We start from the raw sequence: 17,664 nt of genomic DNA, 5'->3' as shown, positions 1-17,664 counted from the left end.
GACCCTAGTTGATGGCTTTAGGTGGTTCCGTCGACCCCGAGCCACAAAAACCCAAATTGATCGCTTTAGGTGGTTTTGTCGACCCCGAGCCACCGTAGACCCTAGTTGATGGCTTTAGGTGGTTTCGTCGACCCCGAGCCACCGTAGACCCTAGTTGATGGCTTTAGGTGGTTTTGTCGACCCCGAGCCACCCTAGACCCTAGTTGATGGCTTTAGGTGGTTCTGTCGACCCCGAGCCACAAAAACCCAAAATGATCGCTTTAGGTGGTTTCGTCGACCCCGAGCCGCCGTAGACCCTAGTTGATGGCTTTAGGTGGTTTCGTCGACCCCGAGCCACCCTAGACCCTAGTTGATGGCTTTAGGTGGTTCCGTCGACCCCAAGCCACAAAAACCCAAAATGATCGCTATAGGTGGTTTCGTCGACCCCGAGCCACCGTAGACCCTAGTTGATGGCTTTAGGTGGTTTCGTCGACCCCGAGCCACCCTAGACCCTAGTTGATGGCTTTAGGTGGTTCCGTCCACCCCGAGCCACCGTAGACCCTAGTTGATGGCTTTAGGTGGTTCCGTCGACCCCGAGCCACCCTAGACCCTAGTTGATGGTTTTAGGTGGTTCCGTTGACCCCGAGCCACAAAAACCCAAAATGATCGCTTTAGGTGGTTCCGTCGACCCCGGGCCACAAAAACCCAAAATGATCGCTTTCGGTGGTTTCGTTGACCCCGAGCCACCGTAGACCCTAGTTGATGGCTTTGGGTGGTTTCGTCGACCCCGAGTCACCCTAGACCCTAGTTGATGGCTTTAGGTGGTTCCGTCGACCCCGAGCCACCAAAACCCAAAATGATGGCTTTAGGTGGTTTCGTCGACCCCGAGCCACCCTAGACCCTAGTTGATGGCTTTAGGTGGTTCCGTCCACCCCGAGCCACCAAAACCCAAAATGATGGCTTTAGGTGGTTCCGTCGACCCCGAGCCAGCCTAGACCCTAGTTGATGGCTTTAGGTGGTTTCGTCGACCCCGAGCCACCCTAGACCCTAGTTGATGGCTTTAGGTGGTTCCGTCCACCCCGAGCCACCAAAACCCAAAATGATGGCTTTAGGTGGTTCCGTCGACCCCGAGCCAGCCTAGACCCTAGTTGATGGCTTTAGGTGGTTTCGTCGACCCCGAGCCACCCTAGACCCTAGTTGATGGCTTTAGGTGGTTCCGTCGACCCCGAGCCATCAAAACCCAAAATGATGGCTTTAGGTGGTTTCGTCGACCCCGAGCCACCAAAACCCAAAATGATCGCTTTATACAACATATCAATAGGATCAACATATCAATCATATAAAGAACATTTTCAGCATACACAACATATCAATAACTCCATTAATATATCCAGCATATCAATAACTCCATTTTGAGTACTCATCAACATATGAATCATAAAAAGAACATACACACTATGAAGATATCCAATATAATGAGTACTCATCAATAACTCCAAAATATCAATAACTCCAGCAATATATCCAATAATATATTGAGTACTCATCAACATATCACATGAAGATATCCAATAATATGCATCCACATGAACAAAAGCCATACATGGCATTGATTCTTAAAGTACATCATCAAAGCAAGATCACCGTTGTATCATAGGATGCAAGAACACACACATGAAGTATCTAGTTGCCACTTGCATAGAAGTACCTCCTCCATCCACTATGTGTAACACCAGCACCTGTCCTAGCAGTAGATGTGGATGGACCAGATTGCCTTGGGGCAGAGAATGTACCTCTCCCTCTCCCGGCACCTCTCCCAGCACCTGCAGCTGCAGCACCTCTCCCAGCACCTCTACCAGCTCCTCTCTCAGCTCATGTCCCAGCACCTCTCCCAGCACCTCCTGTTCCAGCTGTTGGTGTTGTTGTAGGAGTTGGTTGAGAAGTTCTTGCTGCTGGTGTAGTAGCAGCAGCACCAGCATTGGGATTCCTTGCAAGAGGCTTGCATAAACAAGAAGGAAAATGAGTTAGTACTTAAAAAATGGAATGTACAAGAAGGAAAACATGTTACTACTTATAAGAGGATTACCACATGTTTGTTCTTCCTCAAAGCCAGCTCAGGCTTCAACCGCTTCATGCAGCTAGTGTACCTATGTCCTTGTAGTCCACAATTGCCACATGTTATAGTCCCCATTCTGGATGTGTCCTTAGGCTTTGGAACTTCAATTTTCCCCTTGATCCTTTTCTCTTTCTTTCTTCCTCTCTTCACTTTAAATGCAGGTGGGTCAATGTCAGAACCAGGGGTCCTTGTCCAGTCATGCTCACCAGGAACTGGATAGTGTTGGGGAACGTTGCAGAAAACAAAAAAATTTCCTACGTTTCACCAAGATCAATCTATGGAGTCAACTAGCAACGAGAGGAGAGTGCATCTACATACCCTTATAGATCGCAAGCGGAAGCGTTCAAGAGAACGGGGATGATGGAGTCGTACTCGCCGTGATCCAAATCACCGATGACCAAGTGCCGAACGAACGGCACCTCCGCGTTCAACACACGTACGGAGCGGATGACGTCTCCTCCTTCTTGATCCAGCAAGGGGGAAGGAGAGGTTGATGAAGATCCAGCAGCACAACGGCGTGGTGGTGGATGCAGCAATGATCGCAGCAGGGCTTCGCCGAGCTTCTACGAGAGGGAGAGGTGTAGCAGGGGAGAGGGAGGCGCCAAGGCTTCAGGTGTGGCTGCCCTCCCTCCCCCCCTTTATATAGGCCCCCTAGGGGGGGCGCCGGCCCTGGAGATGGGATCTCCCAAGGGGGGCGGTGGCCAAGGGGGTGGAGTGCCCCCCAAGGCAAGTGGAGGCGCCCCCACCCTAGGGTTTCCAGCCCTAGGCGCAGGGGGGCCCAAGGAGGGGGCGCACCAGCGTATTATGGGCTGGTTCCCCTCCCCACTTCATCCCATGGGGCCCTCCGGGATGGGTGGCCCCATCCGGTGGACCCCCGGGACCCATCCGGTGGTCCCGGTACAATACCAGTGACCCCGAATCTTTCCCGATGGCCGAAAATACACTTCCTATATATAATTCTTCACCTCCGGGCCATTCCGGAACTCCTCGTGACGTCCAGGATCTCATCCGGGACTCCGAACAACTTTCGGATTACTGCATACTCATATCTCTACAACCCTAGCGTCACCGAACCTTAAGTGTGTAGACCCTACGGGTTCGGGAGACACGTAGGCATGACCGAGACGGCTCTCCGGCCAATAACCAATAGCGGGATCTGGATACCCATGCTGGCTCCCACATGCTCCTCGATGATCTCATCGGATGAACCACGATGTCGAGGATTCAAGCAACCCCGTATACAATTCCCTTTGTCAATCGGTACGTTACTTGCCCGAGACTCGATCGTTGGTATCCCAATACCTTGTTCAGTCTCGTTACCAGCAAGTCACTTTACTCGTACCGTAATGCATGATCCCGTGATCAACCACTTGATCACATTGAGCTCATTGTGATGATGCATTACCGAGTGGGCCCAGAGATACCTCTCCGTCATACGGAGTGACAAATCCCAGTCTTGATTCGTGCCAACCCAACAGACACTTTTGGAGACACCTGTAATGTACCTTTATAGTCCCCCAGTTACGTTGTGACGTTTGGTACACCCAAAGCACTCCTACGGTATTCGGGAGTTGCACAATCTCATGGTCTAAGGAAATGATACTTGACTTTCAGAAAAGCTATAGCAAACGAACTACACGATCTTTGAGCTAAGCTTAAGATTGGGTCTTGTCCATCACATCATTCTCCTAAAGATGTGATCCCGTTATCAATGACATCCCCATGTCCATAGCCAGGAAACCTTGACTATCTATTGATCAACGAGCTAGTCAACTAGAGGCTCACTAGGGACACATTGTGGTCTATGTATTCACACATGTATTACGATTTCCGGATAATACAATTATAGCATGAATAATAGACAATTATCATGAACAAGGAAATATAATAATCATTTTATTATTGCCTCTAGGGCATATTTCCAACAGTCTCCCACTTGCACTAGAGTCAATCATCTAGTTACATTGTGATGAATCGAACACCCATGGAATTCTAGTGTTGATCATGTTTTGCTCTAGGGAGAGGTTTAGTCAACGGATCTGCAACATTCAGATCCGTATGTACTTTACAAATATCTATGTCTCCATCTTGAACATTTTCACGAATGGAGTTGAAGCGATGCTTGATGTGCCTGGTCTTCTTGTGAAACCTGGGCTCCTTGGCAAGTGCAATAGCTCCAGTGTTGTCACAGAAGAGTTTGATCGGCCCCGACGCATTGGGTATGACTCCTAGGTCGGTGATGAACTCCTTCACCCAAATTGCTTCATGCGCTGCCTCCGAGGCTGCCATGTACTCCGCTTCACATGTAGATCCCGCCATGATGCTCTGCTTGCAACTGCACCAGCTTACTTCTCCACCATTCAACATATACATGTATCCGGTTTGTGACTTAGAGTCATCCAGATCTGTGTCGAAGCAAGCGTCGACGTAACCCTTTACGATGAGCTCTTCGTCACCTCCATAAAGGAGAAACATGTCCTTAGTCCTTTTCAGGTACTTCAGGATATTCTTGACCGCTGTCCAGTGTTCCTTGCCGGGATTGCTTTGGTACCTTCCTTCCAAACTTACGGCAAGGTTTACATCAGGTCTGGTACACAGCATGGCATACATAATAGACCCTATGGCTGATGCATAGGGGATGACACTCATCTCTTCTATATCTTCTGCTGTGGTCGGACATTGAGCTGAGCTCAATTTCACACCTTGCAACACAGGCAAGAACCCCTTTTTAGACTGATCCATATTGAACTTCTTCAATATCTTATGAAGGTATGTGCTTTGTGAAAGACCTATGAGGCGTCTTGATCTATCTCTATAGATCTTGATGCCTAATATATAAGCAGCTTCTCCAAGGTCCTTCATTGAAAAACTCTTATTCAAGTAGGCCTTAATGCTGTCCAAAAGTTCTATATCATTTCCCATCAAAAGTATGTCATCTACATATAATATGAGAAATGCTACAGAGCTCCCACTCACTTTCTTGTAAACGCAGACTTCTACATAAGTCTGCATAAACCCAAACGCTTTGATCATCTCATCAAAGCGAATGTTCCAACTCCAAGATGCTTGCACCAGCCCATAAATCGAGCGTTGGAGCTTGCACACCTTGTCAGCATTCTTAGGATCGACAAAACCTTCCGGCTGCATCATATACAATTCTTCCTTAAGGAAACCATTAAGGAATGCCGTTTTGACGTCCATTTGCCATATTTCATAATCATAGAATGCGGCAATTGCTAACATGATTCGGACGGACTTCAGCTTCGCTACGGGTGAGAAAGTCTCATCGTAGTCAACCCCTTGAACTTGTCGATAACCCTTAGCGACAAGCCGAGCTTTATAGATGGTCACATTACCATCCGCGTCTGTCTTCTTCTTAAAGATCCATTTATTTTCTATGGCTAGCTGACGGTGTCCTGGACTAGGGGGTACTCACCACGTCGTCTCACGATCTATTAGATTGGGCCGAGGACCCCCGTGGCCGTATACTCATGGGCCAGTTCGGACGGCTACCGCATATAAGGAAGATTCCACAAGACTTGGCGATCAACACAAGGACTTCTCCCCACCGGCGTATTCGGCTAGGACTCTTGTTATCCTAGGCCTCCGGTGCATTATATAAACCGAGGCCAGGCTAGTCGATAGATATACAATATATACAACAATCATACCATAAGCTAGCTTTTAGGGTTTAGCCTCCTTGATCTCGTGGTAGATCTACTCTTGTACTACCCATATCATCAATATTAATCAAGCAGGACGTAGGGTTTTACCTCCATTAAGAGGGCCCGAACCTGGGTAAAACATCGTGTACCCTGCCTCCTGTTACCATCCGGCCTAGACGCACAGTTCAGGACCCCCTACCCGAGATCCGTCGGTTTTGACACCGACATTGGTGCTTTCATTGAGGGCTCCGCTGTGTGATCGACAAAAGGATCGATGGCTCGCCTGCAGATCAACTGCGACTTCGGCATCTTCGTCACCAGCTCGACTGGTCACCTTGGTTCGACCAAGAATTGCGCCCCGTGTTTGGATCACCATGTCCGGACGAGGGCCTTCATGAAACATCAACTCTGATCTCTATCAAGATCACGGAGGAATCATCTATGGAGCTCGCGGGCTCAACGTTAACATTGCCCTTGGGCGACCGTGCTGTTTTTCTGAACAGCGAACTTGTATCCGCCGCCACCGCCTCCTCAAGTGTCGTTTTAACGATTGCTTCGGTGGGATTGTGCGTAATTGGGTCTACAACAACCCTGAAAAATTTCGTCGAGTTCCGATGGAGGAATCTCTGGCAATCCGCGATATACCGGAGCCCTGTCAAATCTGGACGGGAATCTGGACGAGTTTAGGGTGTGCTGTCCAGCTTCTAGCTCGGACGTCCTTTGGAAGATCCAACAGTTCATCGGCTGCAGAATTCCTATATCTACCAGCCCTCCAAATTTCAGCTCGATCCGACTGTCCAAACTCCGGAAACCTTCCGATTAGTGCATCACTTTTCGGATCTGTTTTCTGCGCGAAAACGAATCCGACCCGAGTTCGTCTTTTTTATGAACGGGATTTCGGACATCCTTTTTGAAGGAAGTTTTGTATGAGGTATTGTGTTTTGTTCCCGAACACATCCCACTAAAATCTTTTGAACATGATCTTCAAACATCATGTTGGTGTCAAACCAGTCCGGCAATATTGCTCCACGGCGGCCGACCTGCGCTAGACACGTCGTCACTTTATTGAGCCGAGCTCAACTTCTTCGGATCATCACCTCGGTAAGTTGAACAACAGTTCGGCATCGCAAAGAATAAATCATCACCAACATCGACGCCCCACGGGTTACACGGAGCGGGCACACCGGCATCGCCGCACGGTCACTTCATCAAGCCGGCATTGACCACGTCACGACCTGCATCGGCAGGGCCGCACTATTGCTCCTCCGAGCCGGTGTCCATCACGCTGACCTACTTCGACATCTCGGCTGGATCGGGGGCTTCATCATCTCTTCATCAACCTACTCCGGTAACGGGTGTGCGGATCGAGTCCCAATTTTGGAACCACCTTCCTCCGGATTGCTACAACAAATAAACCAGGTGCTATTAATCCTAGTATTTTTTGCTTGTTTGGGTTCAATTTTTTTCAAGGAATTATTACTCTGGTTTGTCCATCATATGCACACAGGTCTATCAAATGGTGGCCGCATTAACGACGGTCGCATGGTGGTCCGGTCAGTCTTCGTACATAGTCCGGCGAACGCCGCATCCGGAGCTTGGACCGACCTGTGAATTCAGGCTTTGCCACGCCCTTACCGCATCACGCCGACGCCCTGCATCGACATTGACTTCGGCGCCAGGCCATATTTCTTTTATTACTCACTTTGCATAAATTATTGATTATGCAACGATTTTTTTTTTATTATTACTATTATCTCCGGTTTGCACTATTTTATGTGGCACAGGAAAATGATCCAGCCGGACTATATCCTTTGGCGTCACCTCGGCTGGACGGGGGGCTTCGTCAACACTTCATTACCCCATGCCGAGGACTTCGGCATCACTCTGCCGGCCTGCATTGACCGTGCTATGTCACCACTTTGGAGTGCCAAGCTCTTCGCTCCGCCACCTCGGGACCGGCTTGGGGGATGGCACCTTGTCCCGCATCAAGCTCGGACCGCGTCATCAATACCGAACACATTAACCAGCTAAGTTGCCTTCATGCTCAAAGTTTTAAATTTCTAACTTGTGTTCGGTTCGACCAAGCATTATACTTTTTTGAAAAAAAGTTGCTTGTAAAAATTTTTCCTTGTCCAAACTTTGTTTGTGACACACAAATTCAAGGACCCAATTCACTTGGGGGCTTCATTTATGAAGCTTTTCCTCTTGCATATGATTATACTTGTACGGCTTTGTTCCTTGTTCGTGTATTATGCCACAATATGCACCATATTGACTTAAGCGATTTGCAAGTTGGGTTGCCTCGCTCCTGTGTTTACCCCTACGTTCCCGATTGTTCGGCTAGGGAGTAAAGGGAGCACCTCTGCGATTGTCACGATCGGGTCAACCGAGCCGGACCTCAGACTGGGTGAAGCCGAAAGCTAGCGCTCTTATAGTTTTCAATGATGGTCGGCACACAACGGAACTCATGAGTACAAAAAATCTATTGCACAAGTCTCATAATAACAATGAGCACCGAAGAAAGGTATCGGTGGGGGTACTATTTTCTTCGAAGATGCTTCTTACACTTCACAGTAATATAGCATAAGTTCCCTGAGCACGCTTTGTCTGTTACAGCCTTATGGCCTGATTGCCTGGTTACTGGAAACACCGTCGATATTCTCGACCGATGGAGTACATAACACTTTTCGGTCCTTGACCGAAGAGGGAGAAGCTGACGGTCGGTTAAGACGCGTTTAAAGTTCGGTTGAACATAGATATGATATAAGTACTTCGGTACATGCAATCATTCCTCTACCCAAGTCAATTAGGGGCTCTTAAGTTCATTTGAGCCGTTTTATAATAAGTGTTCTTCTTCTTAGTCGTTGCAAAGTTTTATTATCATTTATCACTCCTTTTTTCGACGGGAGTGTGCGGTCACTAGCCGGGGAGCCTAATTTCTCTCTCAAAGCCGCTAGAGTTTAGTTTGCTAAACTGGCCTAATGAGAAGTACTCCGCCCTCGGGATAGGAGGTTGAAGCCGTAGGCTGACCCGCTCGAAGTCTTGAGATAGGATGTGTCATGTTAAAGGATGACAGAAGCACTTCTTTTTTCTAAGACCAATTTTTGGATTGGCACCGAACACTTGATCTTGTTCGGACGTCATGTTTTTACTGACGTTTCTTGGTTTTCCAAGCTTTTTGGCACTTTTAAACTATTTGTGCTTTTCCAGCATTAGTCTCGCAGTGCAACGCCGGACACCTTTAGGGATTCGGCAAAAACATTCTCAGATATTGCTATATATGCATCGGTTTCGAATTGTGTCTTCGGTCAATAGTTGGGTTGCCCGGCTCCTGCACTTGCTTCCTACGTTCCGTTTTGTTCGGCTAGGCATGCAAAGGGAGAACCACTGCGATTGTGCTTCCAGCTCACATGGTTAAGCACCTTAGTGGAGAAAGCCGAAAACTGACTGTCACAATAAGCGTAAACTGGTCAGCGATCCGATGACTATGACGGGCCATTCATAACATTGGCCGAAGTGTTTACGGCTTGACCTCGACTGTCGCCGAACACTACCGGGGGCTATTAACTGGCCTCCCAAACTAAATCCTCGATATTTTGCTCTTACATTCGAGCTGAGGTTTCATGATCATGCTTAGCATGACAACCCAAAGAAAGGAACCGATAGCGGGACTATTTTCTTTGGAATACATTTCTTCTGTTAAACAGTAATATAACATATCTCTCTGCGTACCTTTGTTTATAAAACCGTGTGGCCAGATTGCCTTATTTGTCATAAATCTTTGCCCTCATAAAGGCTTTATAAAGTAGGACAAACACTCCACGGCTACTGGCCAAGGAGGTGGAAGCCGATGGTCGGTCAACAAAGTTTTGTACAATGCGGATCCGAGCATTAATGACGTAAAGTACTTGGATACATAGAGTCATTACACATAATTTGTGATTTTACTATGGATATTGATCCTTAATTCGGCCACCCGTGCCCGCATTAAGGCTCGGGGGCTACCGGGCTTCGGGCTTATTATTTACAAATATTAAAGGGGCATATCGATCCCCTGATCTGGTGTTGCCACCCGACCAGTGTCTCGGGGGCTACTGCATTGCTTGTCCAATGCAGAAAATTTTGTGTGCAATATAGTTTTCGAGGATATTTTGATCCTCAGGTTGGTCGGCCGCACCCAACCTGAGTCGTGAGGACTGAGCACGCCGCTTTTGTGTCCCGAAGTATTCTGCCGAGCTAGGACTTGATCCTCAGGCCGATTTTGCAAATCAACCTGAGTCTCAGCGGCTACTGGGATCAGCGGTCTTATGTCATCCTTCATGTGCATCTCGGGTTTTAGACCGATACACACCTTGAGGGCTACTGGCTATATATCTCGGCAGAGAATAAATTGCACTAATAAAAAATATTGACAAAAAATCGGCCCATAGTCGGGGTGGTGCACCACCTCGGAAGCAGTCCAGCATAAAGCTCGGGCGCTAGTGGCTGGCTCCATAGAGGGCATTTCCGGCATTAAGCTCGGCTAAACTCCTTCAACTTTTTTGAACCAAGGTGATATGACACCTCGGATATAGTCCGGCATTGGAGCCTGGACACAGTCCGGCGTTGGAGCTCGGATATACAGTCCGACGTTGGAGCTCGGATACATAGTCCGGCGTTGGAGCTCGGATACATTCCGGCGCTAGAGCTGGGAAGCAGTCCGGCGTTGGTGCTCGACTGCAAAAGATACCTCGAATGCAGTCCGGCGTTGGAGCTCGGACGCAAGAGGACCCTGCCTCCCGGGAACAACTTCAAACCCGAGGTGTGGCATAAAAATAAACAAGGCATTGATAAAGGCTGGAAACTTAAAGGGGCTCCTCGGATACCCGACGTGTAAACTCGTCGAATGCATTTCAGCGATCCTCAAGATCGAAGATAAAGAAGATTTGTTGAACTAGTTTTCAAGACCGGCAACCGAAGATGAAGAACAGTTCGGAAGAATCGAGGAGCATCCCTAACTTGAAGACCGGTTCAGGGGGCTACTGACGGTGTCCTGGACTAGGGGGTACTCACCACGTCGTCTCCCGATCTATTAGATTGGGCCGAGGACCCCCGTGGCCGTATACTCATGGGCCAGTTCGGACGGCTACCGCATACAAGGAAGATTCCACAAGACTTGGCGATCAAGACAAGGACTTCTCCCCACCGGCGTATTCGGCTAGGACTCTTGTTATCCTAGGCCTCCGGTGCATTATATAAACCGAGGCCAGGCTAGTCGATAGATATACAATATATACAACAATCATACCATAGGCTAGATTTTAGGGTTTAGCCTTCTTGATCTCGTGGTAGATCTACTCTTGTACTACCCATATCATCAATATCAATCAAGCAGGACGTAGGGCTTTACCTCCATCAAGAGGGCCCGAACCTGGGTAAAACATCGTGTTCCCTGCCTCCTGTTACCATCCGGCCTAGACGCACAGTTCGGGACCCCCTACCCGAGATCCGCCGGTTTTGACACCGACACTCGCCGATCAACGGGCAAGTCAGTCAAAGTCCATACTTCGTTTTCATACATGGATCCTATCTCGGATTTCATGGCTTCCAGCCATTTGTCGGAATCTGGGCCCGCCATCGCTTCTTCATAGTTCGAAGGTTCACCATTGTCTAACAACATGATTTCCAAGACAGGGTTGCCGTACCACTCTGGTGCGGAACATGTCCTTGTGGACCTATGAAGTTCAGTAGGAGCTTGATCCGAAGTATCTTGATCATCATCATTAACTTCCTCTCTAATCGGTGCAGGCACCATAGGAACATTTTCCTGAGCCGCGCTACTCTCTGCTTCAAGAGGCAGTACTTCATCAAGCTCTACTTTCCTCCCACTTACTTCTTTCGAGAGAAACTCCTTCTCTAGAAAGGATCCATTCTTGGCAACGAAGATCTTGCCTTTGGATCTGAGGTAGAAGGTATACCCAATGGTTTCCTTAGGGTATCCTATGAAGACGCATTTTTCCGACTTGGGTTCGAGCTTTTCAGGTTGAAGTTTCTTGACATAAGCATCGCATCCCCAAACTTTTAGAAATGACAGCTTAGGTTTCTTCCCAAACCATAATTCATACGGTGTCGTCTCAACGGATTTTGACGGAACCCTATTTAAAGTGAATGCGGCAGTCTCTAAAGCATAGCCCCAAAATGACAGCGGTAAATCGATAAGAGACATCATAGATCGCACCATATCTAATAGAGTGCGATTACGACGTTCGGACACACCATTACGCTGAGGTGTTCCAGGCGGCGTGAGTTGTGAAACTATTCCACATTTTCTTAAGTGTGTGCCAAATTCGTGACTCAAGTATTCTCCCCCACGATCTGATCGCAAGAACTTGATTTTCCTGTCACGTTGATTCTCAACCTCACTCTAAAATTCCTTGAACTTTTCAAAGGTCTCAGACTTGTGTTTCATTAAGTAGACATACCCATATCTACTCAAGTCATCAGTGAGGGTGAGAACATAACGATAGCCACCGCGATCCTCAACACTCATTGGACCGCACACATCAGTATGTATGATTTCCAATAAGTTGGTTGCTCGCTCCATTGTTCCTGAGAACGGAGTCTTGGTCATTTTACCCATGAGGCATGGTTCGCACGTGTCAAATGATTCGTAATCAAGAGACTCTAAAAGTCCATCTGCATGGAGCTTCTTCATGCGTTTGACACCTATGTGACCAAGGCGGCAGTGCCACAAGTATGTGGGACTATCATTATCAACCTTACATCTTTTGGTATTCACACTATGAATATGTGTAGCATTACGCTCGAGATTCATTAAGAATAAACCATTCACCATCGGAGCATGACCATAAAACATATCTCTTATATAAATAGAACAACCATTATTATCGGATTTAAATGAGTAGCCATCTCGAATTAAACGAGATCCTGATACAATGTTCATGCTCAAAGCTGGCACTAAATAACAATTATTGAGGTTTAAAACTAATCCCGTAGGTAAATGTAGAGGTAGCGTGCCGACGGCGATCACATTGACCTTGGAACCATTCCCGACGCGCATTGTCACCTCGTCCTTCGCCAGTCTCCGCTTATTCCGCAGCTCCTGCTTTGAGTTACAAATGTGAGCAACCGCACCGGTATCAAATACCCAGGAGCTACTATGAGTACTGGTAAGGTACACATCAATTACATGTATATCACATATACCTTTCGTGATGCCGGCCTTCTTGTCCGCTAAGTATTTGGGGCAGTTCCGCTTCCAGTGACCACTTACCTTGCAATAAAAACATTCAGTCTCGGGCTTGGGTCCATTCTTTGGCTTCTTCCCGGCAGCTTGCTTACCGGGCGCGGCAACTCCCTTGCCGTCCTTCTTGAAGTTCTTCTTACCCTTGCCTTTCTTGAACTTAGTGGTTTTATTCACCATCAACACTTGATGTTCCTTTTTGACTTCTACCTCTGCTGATTTCAGCATTGCAAATACTTCAGGAATGGTCTTTTCCATCCCCTGCATATTGAAGTTCATCACAAAGCTCTTGTAGCTTGGTGGAAGCGACTAAAGGATTCTGTCAATGACCGCGTCATCTGGGAGATTAACTCCCAGCTGAGTCAAGCGGTTATGCAACCCAGACATTGTGAGTATGTGCTCACTGACAGAACTATTTTCCTCCATCTTACAGCTGAAGAACTTGTCGGAGACTTCATATCTCTCGACCCGGGCATGAGCTTGGAAAACCATTTTCAGCTCTTCGAACATCTCATATGCTCCGTGTCGCTCAAAACGCTTTTGGAGCCCCGGTTCTAAGCTGTAAAGCATGCCGCACTGAACGAGGGAGTAATCATCAGCACGTGTCTGCCAAGCGTTCATAACGTCTTGGTTCTGTGGGACGGGTGCGTCACCTAGTGGTGCTTGTAGGACATAATCTTTCTTGGCAGCTATGAGGATGATCCTCAGGTTCCGTACCCAGTCCGTATAGTTGCTGCCATCGTCTTTCAGCTTGGTTTTCTCTAGGAACGCGTTGAAGTTGAGGACAACGTTGGCCATTTGATCTACAAGACATATTGTAAAGATTTTAGACTAAGTTCATGATAATTAAGTTCATCTAATCAAATTATTCAATGAACTCCCACTTAGATAGACATCCCTCCAGTCATCTAAGTATAACATGATCCGAGTTGACTAGGCCGTGTCCGATCATCACGTGAGACGAACTAGCCAACATCGGTGAACATCTTCATGTTGATCGTATCTTCTATACGACTCATGCTCGACCTTTTGGTCTTCTGTGTTCCGAGGCCATGTCTGTACATGCTAGGCTCGTCAAGTCAACCTAAGTGTATTGCGTGTGTAAATCTGTCTTACACCCGTTGTATGTGAACGTTGGAATCTATCACACCCGATCATCACGTGGTGCTTCGAAACAACGAACTGTCACAACGGCGCACAGTTAGGGGGAACACTTTCTTGAAATTATTATGAGGGATCATCTTATTTACTACCGTCATTCTAAGTAAACAAGATGCAAAAACATGATAAACATCACATGCAATCAAATAATAGTGACATGATATGGCCAATATCATATAGCTCCTTTGATCTCCATCTTGGGGCTCCATGATCATCTTGTCACCGGCATGACACCATGATCTCCATCATCATGATCTCCATCATCGTGTCTCCATGAAGTTTCTCGCCAACTATTACTTCTACTACTATGGCTAACACGTTTAGCAATAAAGTAAAGTAATTTACATGGCGTTTCTCAATGACACGCAGGTCATACAAAAAAATAAAGACAACTCCTATGGCTCCTGCCGGTTGTCATACTCATCGACATGCAAGTCGTGATTCCTATTACAAGAACATGATCAATCTCATACATCACATATATCATTCATCATTCATCACAACCTTTGGCCATATCACATCACAAGACACTTGCTGTAAAAACAAGTTAGACGTTCTCTAATTGTTGTTGCAAGTTTTTTACGTGGAAGCTATAGGTTTCTAGCAAGAACGTTTCTTACCTACGCCAAAACCACAACGTGAATTGCCAATTTCCATTTACCCTTCATAAGGACCCTGTTCATCGAATCCGATCCGACTAAAGTGGGAGAGACAGACACCCGCCAGCCACCTTATGCAACTAGTGCATGTCAGTCGGTGGACCGGTCTCACGTAAGCGTACGTGTAAGGTTGGTCCGGGCCGCTTCATCCCACGATGTCGCCGAATCAAGATAATACTAGTAACGGCAAGCAAATTGACAATATCGACGCCCACAACTACTTTGTGTTCTACTCGTGCATAGTAACTATGCATAGACCTAGCTCATGATGCCACTGTTGGGGAACGTTGCAGAAAACAAAAAAAATTCCTACGTTTCACCAAGATCAATCTATGGAGTCAACTGTCAACGAGAGGAGAGTGCATCTACATACCCTTGTAGATCGCGAGCGGAATCATTCAAGAGAACGGGGATGATGGAGTCGTACTCGCCGTGATCCAAATCACCGATGACCAAGTGCCGAACGGACGACACCTCCACGTTCAACACACGTGCGGAGCGGATGACGTCTCCTCCTTCTTGATCCAGCAAGGGGAGGAGAGGTTGATGAAGATCCAGCAGCACGACGGCGTGGTGGTGGATGCAGCAATGATCGCAGCAGGGCTTCGCCGACCTTCTGCGAGAGGGAGAGGTGCAGCAGGGGAGAGGGAGTCACCAAGGCTTCAGGTGTGGATGCCCTCCCTTCCCCCTTTATATAGGCCCCCTAGGGGGGGCACCGGCCCTGGAGATGGGATCTCCCAAGGGGGGCGGCGGCCAAGGGGGTGGAGTGCCCCCCAAGGCAAGTGGAGGCGCCCCCACCCTAGGGTTTCCAACCCTAGGCGCAGGGGGGCCCAAGGAGGGGGCACACCAGCCCACTATGGGCTGGTTCCCCTCCCCACTTCAGCCCATGGGGCCCTCCGGGATGGGTGGCCCCACCCGGTGGACCTCCGGGACCCATCCGGTGGTCCCGGTACAATACCGGTGACCCCGAATCTTTCTCGATAGCCGAAAATACACTTCCTATATATAATTCTTCACCTCCGGACCATTCCAGAACTCCTCGTGACGTCCAGGATCTCATCCGGGACTCCAAACAACTTTCGTATTACTGCATACTCATATCTCTACAACCCTAGCGTCACCGAACCTTAAGTGTGTAGACCCTACGGGTTCAGGAGACACGTAGACATGACCGAGATGGCTCTCCGGCCAATAACCAACAACGGGATCTGGATACCCATGTTGGCTCCCACATGCTCCTTGATTATCTCATCGGATAAACCACGATGTCGAGGATTCAAGCAACCCCGTATACAATTCCGTTTGTCAATCGGTACGTTACTTGCCCGAGACTCGATCGTCGGTATCCCAATACCTTGTTCAGTCTCGTTACCAGCAAGTCACTTTACTCGTACCGTAATGCATGATCCCGTGATCAACCACTTGATCACATTGAGCTCATTGTGATGATGCATTATCGAGTGGGCCCAGAGATACCTCTCCGTCATACGGAGTGACAAATCCCAGTCTCGATTCGTGCCAACCCAACAGACACTTTCAGAGACACCTGTAATGTACCTTTATAGCCACCCAGTTACGTTGTGATGTTTGGTACACCCAAAGCACTCCTACGGTATCCGGGAGTTGCACAATCTCATGGTCTAAGGAAATGATACTTGACATTCAGAAAAGCTACAGCAAACGAACTACACGATCTTTGAGCTAAGCTTAAGATTGGGTCTTGTCCATCACATCATTCTCCTAATGATGTGATCCCGTTATCAATGACATCCCATGTCCATAGCCAGGAAACCTTGACTATGTGTTGATCAACGAGCTAGTCAACTAGAGGCTCACTAGGGACACATTGTGGTCTATGTATTCACACATGTATTACGATTTCCAGATAATACAATTATAGCATGAATAATAGACAATTATCATGAACAAGGAAATATAATAATCATTTTATTATTGCCTCTAGGGCATATTTCCAATAGATAGATCATTGGTTCATAAGCTGCCACATAAAATTCTTTCTTGAAGAACTTGCTGACATAATCCTCTGGTTATCTTTTGCCCTTGTTTATTGCTGAGATGGCATGGTTACATGGGATGCCACTGAGGTCCCATTTTCTGCACCCACATGTGTGCACTTGCAAGTTAACAACATGGGTTTGCTGCCCACTTGTAACTTGCCACAAGTCCACACCAGTTTGAATTGGTTTGCAATATTTGGCCCTCTCCTTCTCAACCTCTAGCTTCTCACTATGATGGGGTGTTATGTCCCATCTAGCTGTCTTTGCACTCTCCCTATTCCTATGCCACCTCATCATCTGCTTATCCTTTATTCCATCACACATTGTCCTAATTGGTTTCTTCCTAACATCTAGGACATACTTGTTAAACACCTCAGACAAATTGTTGACTACAAGGTCAGTCTTGGAGTTTGTGTCAAATGCATGCCTTGCCCATGTTTTCTTGGGTATTTGACAAAGCCACTCCCATGCTTCCTTACATTCAGCTCTAAGGTCATTCATTGCAATGTTAAATTTGTGTTCACTATATGCATAGGCAGCATTATCCATACACTTCTTCAGATCTTCCCCCCTAAACCCAGCAGTTTGGAAGTTTGCATAGATATGCCTAAGGCAGAACCTTTGGTTGCACTTAGGAAAGACAGCATTCACTGCATATAGTAGGCCCTGGGACACACAATTAAACTAGCTAAGCTAATTCTAGCACAAAACAACCTTATAGGAACAAGGACATAAGATGCAAGCACATACCTTTTGCCTATCTGACATTATTGTATATGGACCAAAATGTCCCTCTTCTCCTCCTAGGCAGATTTTAAGTTGG

At 47.4% G+C, this 17,664-nt stretch overlaps 1 pseudogene; it reads right to left on the bottom strand.

The window, feature by feature from the left end:
- Nucleotides 1–1,851: 1,851 nt before the first annotated feature.
- Nucleotides 1,852–17,609, bottom strand: LOC147985357 (uncharacterized; annotated as a pseudogene).
- Nucleotides 17,610–17,664: the final 55 nt, after the last annotated feature.

Source organism: Triticum urartu, chromosome 2A, assembly GCF_056163025.1.
Source record: "Triticum urartu cultivar PI428250 chromosome 2A, HENAU_Tu73, whole genome shotgun sequence".
NCBI classification, from domain to species: Eukaryota; Viridiplantae; Streptophyta; class Magnoliopsida; order Poales; family Poaceae; genus Triticum; species Triticum urartu.
Note: the sequence above shows the minus strand (reverse complement) of the source record. Positions and strands in the feature narration are given on the sequence as shown.